Consider the following 9,652-nt stretch of genomic DNA (forward strand, 5'->3'; position numbering starts at 1 on the left):
CAGCTTCACATCTAACTAGCAATCTGTTGGCCACCTCTGTATTGTCATGTCAATATTATACTAGTGGCCACATCCTGACTAACGGTTCAGTATTGTAGCATGCAGGGTCAAATACAATATAAGGCCAGGAATGTCTTGTTTCCTCCAGCAGCCTATGAAAGATAGCCAGCAAGGAGGAAGTTTCTGTTAGCTGATTTACCTAAGTGGATTTTTTGTTTGTTTGTCTGTTTGTTGTCATTTTTGGGGTTTTTGTTTGTTTGTTTTTGAGACAGAGTTTCTGTGTAACAATCCTGGCTGTCCTGGAACTCACTTTGTATACCAGACTGGCTTCTAACTCATAGAGATCCATCAGCTGCTGCCTCCACATTGCTGGGATTAAAGATGTGCACTACCATACCTGACTTCTGAGCTTGATTTCTCTGTGTCCTACAACCAAAGTGTGTGGAGTCTTTAACAATAAGGTCTTACCATCCAGTTATGATGGGCAACCAAGAACAATGGAAATTGCCTTCAATGTCTTGGAGATGGCTGCTAGCCTCCCTGAGTAATAACTAGCAATAAGATTATTTAACAACTTGGGCATGTAGAGAGAGCATTTCTACCCATGTAACATGTGGAGATCAAATCAGAAGTGGTATGGCAACCATCATGCAGCTCAGCTTTGTTCAATCTCTGACAAGCAACTGTGCTGGCTTTATTGTAAGCCCCTCAGGTAACACAAATGGCCAGGTTCTTCCCTTGAGGACCTTCAGCTGCCAGGTTCTACCCTCAGAATGCTCTAACTACTCTAATTGCTGAACCCAACCCCCAACTCTACAGACTAAAAAGCCCAATCTCTGTACTTAAAATCCCACCATCGGCGACACATTGAGCTCCACAGAGACAGCGCCGGGGCAAATGCGAGCTGGACCGGCACTAGGCGACTCCTCGCAGACGAAAATCAACTAAACATGGGCAAAGGAAATCCTAAGAAGCCAAGAGGCAAAATGTCCTCATATGCATTCTTTGTGCAAACTTGCAGAGAGGAACACAGAAGCACCCGGATGCTTCTGTCAACTTCTCAGAGTTCTCGAAGAAGTGCTCAGAAAGGTGGAAGACCATGTCTGTTAAAGAAAAGGGGAGATTTGAAGACATGGCAAAGGCTGACAAGGCTCGTTATGAAAGAGAAATGAAAACCTAAATCCCCCCCAAAGCGGAGACCAAAAAGAAGTTCAAGGACCCCAATGCACCCAAGAGGCCTCCTTCGGTGTTCTTCTTGTTCTGTTCTGAGTATCGCCCAAAAATCAAAGGAGAACACCCAGGCTTGTCCATGGGTGATGTTGCAAAGAAATTAGGAGAGATGTGGAACAACACTGCTGCAGAGGACAGGCAGCCCTATGAAAAGAAGGCTGCCAAGCTGAAGGAGCAGTACGGAAAGGATATTGCTGCTTACAGAGCTAAAGGAAAACCTGATGCAGCGACAAACGGGGTGGTTAAGGCAGAAAAGAGCAAGAAAAAGAAGGAAGAGGAAGATGAGGAGGAGGATGAAGAGGATGAGGAAGAGAAGGAAGAAGAGGAAGATGAAGAAGATGATGATGAATAAGTTGGTTCTAGCACAGTTTTTTTTTTTTTTGTCTATAAAGCATTTAACCCCCCTGTACCCAACTCACTCCTTTTAAAGAAAAAAAAACCTGAAATGTAAGTCTGTGTAAGATTTGTTTTTAAACTGCACAGTGTCTTTTTTTTTTTTTTTTTTGTATAGTTAACACACTACCGAATGTGCCTTTAGATAGCCCTGTCCACTAACCTTGCCTGGTACAGTCTGGGGGTTGTAAATTGGCATGGAAATTTAAATCAGGTTCTTGTTGGTGCACAGCACAAATTAGTTATATATGGGGATGATAGTTTTTTGTTTTTTTTTCTGTTTTTTTTGTTTGTGTTTTTTTCCATCTTCAGTTGTCTCTGATGCAGTGTCTCTGATGCAGCTTATATGAAGATAATTGTTCTGTTAACTGAATACCACTCTGTAATTGCAAAAACAAAAATTGTAGCTGTTTTGTTGACATTCTGGATTCTTCTAAGTAAATACATTTATTTTTATTAAAAAAATATCCCACCATCTCCACCTTGGAAAGCTTCACCCTGAAAAGTTGCTCCATTCTCCTCAAGAAACTCTATATAAGCCCCGTATCCTGTTAAAATTGCTGCTGTTTTTTTGCTTGAGCAGATGCAACCACCTCTTAGTTTTTTCCTCCCAATAAATCTCTTGTGTGATGCTTGTTGTGTGATGTGACTTTTTGGTATTCCTTGGCTCCTGACTGCCATAATACCCTTCTTTCTGAGCTGTAATACTCACATTACAGCTCACTTAGTGGCTGAGTTTCCCCTCAGAGGGCATAGTTTCACTGGGACCCTTCCCCTCATCTCTAGTTCACCCACATCAGACTCACCCTCTGGCTCACCAATCACTCAGTACCCCATCCACCAGCAGCAATTACGTAAGTTTCCCCTTTGGCCAGTGTAAACATTTCTCTGAGTCTGAGAAAGTGACCTCTGAGTGTCTTGAACCCCTCTGGTATTCTTGAAGGTGGAGGTACTCCCCAGACATGGTTTTTAAGGCTATGGCTAGCCCTTTTCACCTGACCCCATGCCCCTACCCTTGGAACTGCAATCCTGCAGTTTCCTTAGGCCCAATTTGGCTATTATGCCCCTTCCTGTCATCTTCTTCCATCTCCACTTCAGAACTTCCCATAACTGGAACAGAGAAAAGCCTAACAGCAAACTTTTGCTGGGGAAACCCTCCTCTGCCAAAACAGAGTTGTTACAATTGCTTTAGGGAAACCTTTTTCAGAGCAGTACTTTAACACTTTGCTGGGGAACAGAGCTGTAACAGTTTTGTTGGGAAATCCCTCCCTTCAGAGCTGCCTATAACCCCACAGCTTCTCTGGGCCCTCATGGCTTTTGTGACTCAGCTCCCCAGATCTTTTCTGTGGATAAGACACCCCTCCCTTAGAGCTTGTTTTTTCCCTCACCTTCTTGCCTCTACAAAAGCCTGGTACCAGACACCAAGTTTCTCCTCTGGCTTAACCAGGCTAAGCCCCTGGTCCCCCATTAAGTTGAGTATGGTGACAATACGCTGAAAGGCTGATCCTCATTTAGTCCTGACTGAGTCCTGGGGTCACCTGCTACTACAGGCTGCAGTGGCATTTTCTTCTTTCTCATCTATAGGGATGGTGTCTTCCATACCATGTTGTTCCCTCTTTGCATGCCTCATAGAAAACTTCTAGCCTCTATACCTGGCACTCAACCTGAAGAGTCCTAAATTTATTTGTTTTTACAACCAATAATAAATCCAAAGGGCCACCTAATGGCACCCTGGATCCTAATATTATTTGGGACCTTTACAAATACTGTAAGTGATTGGATAAATAGAAAGAGATTCCCCATTCTCCATTTCTCTTTTCTCTGCTCCTGTTTGGTTTTGTCTAGTCTCCCCCCAACATACACTGTGTAAATGTCCTGTTCTTTAAGTCACCATTGATGCATCTGTTAGTTTGCTGAAGAGTGGGAGCCAGGAGCATGATCTAGTGTGAAGGAGAGAAAGCCAAGTGTAGACCAGTTGCAACATGAACATACCCTGCACACACACTTTACTGGCTGGTGCTTTCCTCAGCTCCCTCTATCCTGCAGCATCCTCTGTTTATAAGCAGACTCAAATATTTCCTATGCCTAAGCCTTCTTTGTTATCAGCATATAGATTCAATTTTACAGGAATTCAGTTATCTTTCAGGTCTGAGTGGCATTAGACTGTTGTTTTTTTGCTGTCCCACTTGAATTAAAATCTGGCACTGGAGTTGGGGTATAACTCCCCCTCCTCTAGACCCAAGGATGCTTGTTTAAAAGTTTCTTCCAAAATCTCTGTTCCATATCAGGCAAGCCTCCTGACTATCTGACAAAGAAAGGAGAGCAAAACAAAGTAAAGGAACAGACCATTCCCTATAGGGACTATTGCTACTCACATCATACTCTTTTGGTCTGTTGCAGGTATACTAGAGGTGACAGACAGAGTCCCAGTGAGGGGGAACACAGGCACTAGGCACTAGAAAAGGCTGTACTGGATTTTGGTACCAAATGTAATCATTAAAACTTTTTCCTTTCTGTATCTTTTTGGGTTGGTCCAACATGACTGTCACCCTCTGCATTCAAAAGCACTAGCAGAATTCTGATATCTAAACCATGGAGGGCAAGCCTCTGAACTCCATGTTGGAAACCTTCTGTTAAAACTGGGACAAGGTCAGTCGGAAGTTCACAGAGGAGGTGCCTGGGCACTTGTATGGCTTGAGGGGTTTAAATTTCCCCTTTTTGTTTATTGTTGATAAACAGATCATGGGGAAGGGGTGATGTTATCATTATATCATTAAAGTAATTCCTGATGAATAGGGGCATCAAAATCCTTTGGGCAAACTTGATCTTCACCATCAGGGTATAATTGGGAATTGTAGTTAGGGCCTGGTAATCCTGTACTAACAACTGATTGTCTGGTTAGAAATCTTTTGAATCTATTGTTGAAGAAATCTAGACAAGAAGTTTATAAGATGGTGTGACTAGTAAGATTAAGAAAAGGGGGTTAGAGAGGGTTAAGAAGGGTTGTATCCAATTCCATTTTAGACTGATGTCACTGGCCAGAGGCATCAAGCTGTTTCTTACATTTTTAGATATCCATCTAGAGTTGTCATATTTTGACTTTTATTATACCTGACTGGTTGACATAGAAGTAGCCTTCCATCACAAGGAAGAGACAAAGACCACATTTTTCTGCTGTTAGTGAATCTAATTCTTGCCAGTTTTGTTGTACAATGGTGACCAGTGAACCTACTTGACATGGAGGATATGTATAGTCTGAGCCACCTGTTAGAGATCCTAGATGAACTGAGGAAAACTGATGATAAGTATCTAGGTAAGTAGTCAGTCCCGAGGCTCCAATGGCAATACCAGCAGCTGTATCCAGGACTGTTAGAGACGGTGTGACCTGAACCTTTCATTTATTATGCCATGCCTATACCTAGAGTTTGAGAGAGTGGGATGTGTACTCTCTGTATTTTGATTGTGCCTGATAGGCTGCTGTGATAATTGCTATAACAATGGGTGTAAGAAGGGGTTTATGTACAGAGCCAACGGTCATCTCAAATAGGGAGAGGTTGACAAGAGAGAAGGTAGGAACCCAAGGGTATAAGAAGCTGGCCATCCTTAAGAAGGTTAGAATTTTATCCTTGGTGGTAGGGGCTGTGAGTGACTGAATTGCTTTCTATGTTATGTAATTGCCTTGTGAGTTGGAGAGATAGATCATCCCAGATAAGTAACCTGAGTACTGGGCAGTTGGACCTTAGAGGGTGAGACTTTTTTCCCCAGCTGGACAGAAAGTTTAATAAGGTAAAGATATCAGCCTGGCTAACTTGCAGGTGTGGACTACAAAGGAAAGCACTGTTATATATTTTATAAACTTGGATTTAGGAAGAGACAGAAAGAATAATTGAGAGGCTAGAGCCTGACCAAGTGAATGTGGGCTGTCCTTGAACTCTTGGAATGTGACAGTCCAGGAGATTTGGATGGAAATATGAGTATTGGTGTTAGTCTAAGTAAAGGCAAAGATAATTTGTGACTTGGGATAGAGAGGTATGGAAAAGAAGTCATCCTTAAGGTCTAGAATCTCTCAGGGGGTGGTGCAGAAGAGAGTGTAAGGGTTGGGTACTATGGGATGAAGAGGAGTTACTGCTGAGTTGATAAGCCAGAAATCTTGAACCAAGCAGTAGGTTCCATTATTTTTTAGCTGCAAGATGGGGGTATTAAAAGGTAAAGAAGTGGTATACAGGAAATTTTATATTAGAGGTCAGAGATAAAGGGTTTGAGTCCTTGGGGCTGTGGAGACTGACTATCAGCCTGGGTGGATATATCTGGTAGGGTTTGGTGAGACTGGTAAGGCTGCCCCCCCCATTTTATAATAGAGGAATGAAAAGGCGATGTGGGTCCCTAAAACTCTATCAAGACTAAGTAGGTGGCCCCAGTGTCCAGAAGGAGATAGATAGATCACTCTGATACTGTAATGTCTACCTGAGACTCTTGGACAGAGATGGCAGTATTCAGGTCAAGAAAGCATGACCCGCCTTTAATCCCAGTACTCGGGAGGCAGAGGCAGGCGGATCTCTGTGAGTTCGAGGCCAGCCTGGTCTCCAGAGTGATTGCCAGGATAGGCTCCAAAGCTACACAGAGAAACCCTGTCTCAAAAAACCAAAAAGGAAAAAAAAAAAAAAAGAAAAAAGAAAGAAAGCATGACCCTCCTCAGTCATCCATGGACAGATCTAGAAGGTCAGCTGAAGGGCCATCTGGACTTGATGTTCCCACATCATAAGGGACATGGGGGAAGTGAACACCTCATTGTCCTTCTTGATGAAACCTTGGACATGGTCTGAGTGGTTTATGAGAGTTCAGACAGGCCCAGGCTCAGTGATCCCCCTGACTGCATTTGAAACAGGAACCTAATAATTCTTGGGCTTTTGGAGGCCAGGGAACCCAGGCATTTGCTATGGCCAGTCGAAAGGCCTTTGTTAGCATCTGGTATCTTGGCGGTGAGTTCATCTTTCCCATGGTATACCTTAAAGGCCATGGCCAAGACTTCTGCCTGTGGGGTCAGACAGGGGTCGTTTCTTTAGTACTTTTAGTATGGCCCTAATATCAAGGAAAATCGGGGAAAAGAAGTAGGACACAAAAATTTGTTGCCCATCTGGGGTCTCAGTATCCAGATTGGTATATCGTAAGAGGACCTTTGTGAGGTAGTCTAGGAATTGAGATGGGTTATCATGTTTGTCCTGGATGACCTCTTTGAAAATGGTGGTCATCTAAGAAACAAGTTACAAAATGATCCCTAGCAAGGATTCCCCCCTTTCCCGGTTGTTGTATTTCCATTCAGGGTTCTGGTGCAAGACTGCCTCAGCCCTACCTAGATATGCAGCCTGGTCACTGAGAAGGGAGTGAGGGAAACCAGAGAGGCTAGAGAGGGACAGAAGGGACTGTGGATTGAGGCTCTTTAGTATAATTGAAAGTAGTGGAAGAATTATCTGGTTTGGGCCTCACAGTTAGGAGGAGTTGTTTTTTTCTTGGTTGGCTTATGCCATATGGTCACTTTAATCAAGATGGGAATGAGGTCAGGTGGAGAAATCCATTCTTTCCAATACCAGCACACATGGCTGTCAGCCACATAGCTATCTACATTCCAATGCAGGGACAGTAGCTAAAATGGTGACGAGCCACACATTTCCTTTAAGATCACCTAAGCATAGATTTTAAACTATTACCCCCAGTGTTAAGCATTTTAAATTAATCTCTTCTTAAAAAGAGATTTTAGAGAGTTTTAATCATAACCAATATGCTTACATTTACATTTGTCATTCCCATCAGATATGCCTGCACCAATTGTGGAAGAGGGAAGGGAAAGACTATAAGAGTCTGGGATGTAAAATGTTGTCTTCTGGGCATAACCTGAGTATTGCATTCATAAACTCACAGACATTCTAATCAAACTGCAAAAGATCAAGCCAGTCAAAATTCCTGCATGGATGGAGAAGGGAATCATAAGATCCCACCGCTAGCTAAGGAACTTCTGGCAGTTGATGCTAAATGAGAGAGTAATTTTTCATTAGTGGTGTAGCCACTAGGAGGTTGGCCTCACTTTGACCAAAGACCCCACATACATGAGAATGTGGATATACCTAAAGTGCTGTTTCTATCCAGTGGGATACAAGAGGAAGGAGAGAAGAAGAAGAGGGGAAAGGATGAAATCGGAGGTGTCGGGGAGGTACATGAGGAGTTGAAGGGGAAAATGGGCAGTGGTATGATTAGACATGACTAAAATACATAGTGAACATTTACAAAATTCATGAAGAATTAACAAAACACTTCTAAAAAGAAAGGTGCAACTATACTACAGGGGTTCCTCCCCTCCTGCATCTGCCCCACATTTCCTCTTGCTGTGCTCTAGACCTGCCATGAACACGAGAATATTTCCAAGGTCTTTAACAGCTGACTGAATTCCTTCTCCAAATCCTTTCTGTAACTGCTATGTAATTTACAGACCCAAAGTAAAGCAGAGGATTAAAGTAGATGGTGAATTTAGGGATGAGAAGGGGAAAAAAAGTCACATGTCATATCCACAACCATGTGAGATACTTCCATTTAGCTCTCACAGTTAAATAATTGAAAACTATTAGAGAAAATACAATTCTATAACCTCTGAGTTCCTCACTTTGAGGTAAATATACACAATGTAGGATCAAGGGATGATTCATTTATACAGATTCATTTCCTGAGTGCTAGAAATAGTAAGACAGTTTAGGGATTTGGTATGTCTTGTTCATAACATGTTTGACTTCAATTTTTGAATATACTTATACAGAATTGGATTTTCCCTATTACTATTAAATATATTCAACTAATATTTTAACCTATGGTTTATGTTTAGTTATGGTTAAACCATAAAGTGTATGTTTTATGTTTTCATTTAAAATGCATGTTTATGGGCATGGTGAAGCAGTGTGTCACAAGGTACCCATGTCTGCACACAGCAGAGTATGTTTAAACTATGGGCCAGTGTACATTTGAATTCCTGGAAGTCTAAGATGCTTCTGAATTGAAATAAAAACCAATATATGAGGGGACTGGAGAGATAACTTAACAGTTAAAAGTACTTGCTGCCCTTCCAGATGACCCAGGTGCTAGTCTCAGCACCTTCATAGCTACTTGTTACAACCATCTGTAACTCCAGTCCCAAGAGACCCAACACCCTCTTCTGGGCTCAGCAAGCATGACATACATACACATGGTACACAGACACATGTGCAGGAAAAACACCCATACACTCTGATTGAGAAAAGGAAAAGTAATGTAAACAATACATAAAAGTAATTGTCCTTTAGAGCTTCATTATTTCACAGGTCAAAATTCAAAATACAGCAAAACTCAACTACAATATACTAGGAAGTATAACAAAAACATCAAATAATAACAGCCATTTCTCCATTCCTGGATTGTCATTAAAGATTAACCCATGATCCTCCTCAGCAAGCACAGCTACTTTGAAATTCTCATGTCTGGAAATTCACTGTGGAGAGCTTTAATCCCAACTCTATAGGTTACAGCATCTCTGAGTTCCAGGCAGCCCTTTAGAAATCAGTCCTCTGCCCACCATTGTCCTTTGTAAAACAGAGCTTCCTGAAAGCTTACTAATAATCCTATTACTTTATGGGAGGGTGAAAGTTCTAGAAATTAAAAAAATAATGATATTGATTAAACTGACTAATTCATAGAATGATTACAATTCCATCCTAATGTTTTATTTCATTGATTGAGATGAAGTATGATTAAACTCTGCTCCTTATTACTGAATTACTGAAAGTTTATGTGTGTGTTAGTCTGCTTACTCAGCAGATGCCTGAGATAAATCAACTTATGAGGTAGGGAGGTTTATTTCGACTTATAGATTCAGACTTTTCAGACCACAGTCACTTGCCTCAACTGTTTCAGGTCTATGTTGACATGGGTTATAGCACTGGAAGTACTTGGTGGGGAAGCTGCTTCTGTCAGGATGGTCCATAAGCAAAGGGGGAGATAAGACAGGATGTTT

At 41.9% G+C, this 9,652-nt stretch overlaps 1 pseudogene; it reads left to right on the forward strand.

Moving 5' to 3' along the window:
• The first annotated feature begins 947 nt into the window (after nucleotides 1–947).
• LOC100756271 lies at nucleotides 948–1,582 on the forward strand (annotated as a pseudogene).
• Nucleotides 1,583–9,652: the final 8,070 nt, after the last annotated feature.

This window comes from Cricetulus griseus, chromosome 2, assembly GCF_003668045.3.
Source record: "Cricetulus griseus strain 17A/GY chromosome 2, alternate assembly CriGri-PICRH-1.0, whole genome shotgun sequence".
In the NCBI taxonomy this organism is placed as follows: Eukaryota; Metazoa; Chordata; class Mammalia; order Rodentia; family Cricetidae; genus Cricetulus; species Cricetulus griseus.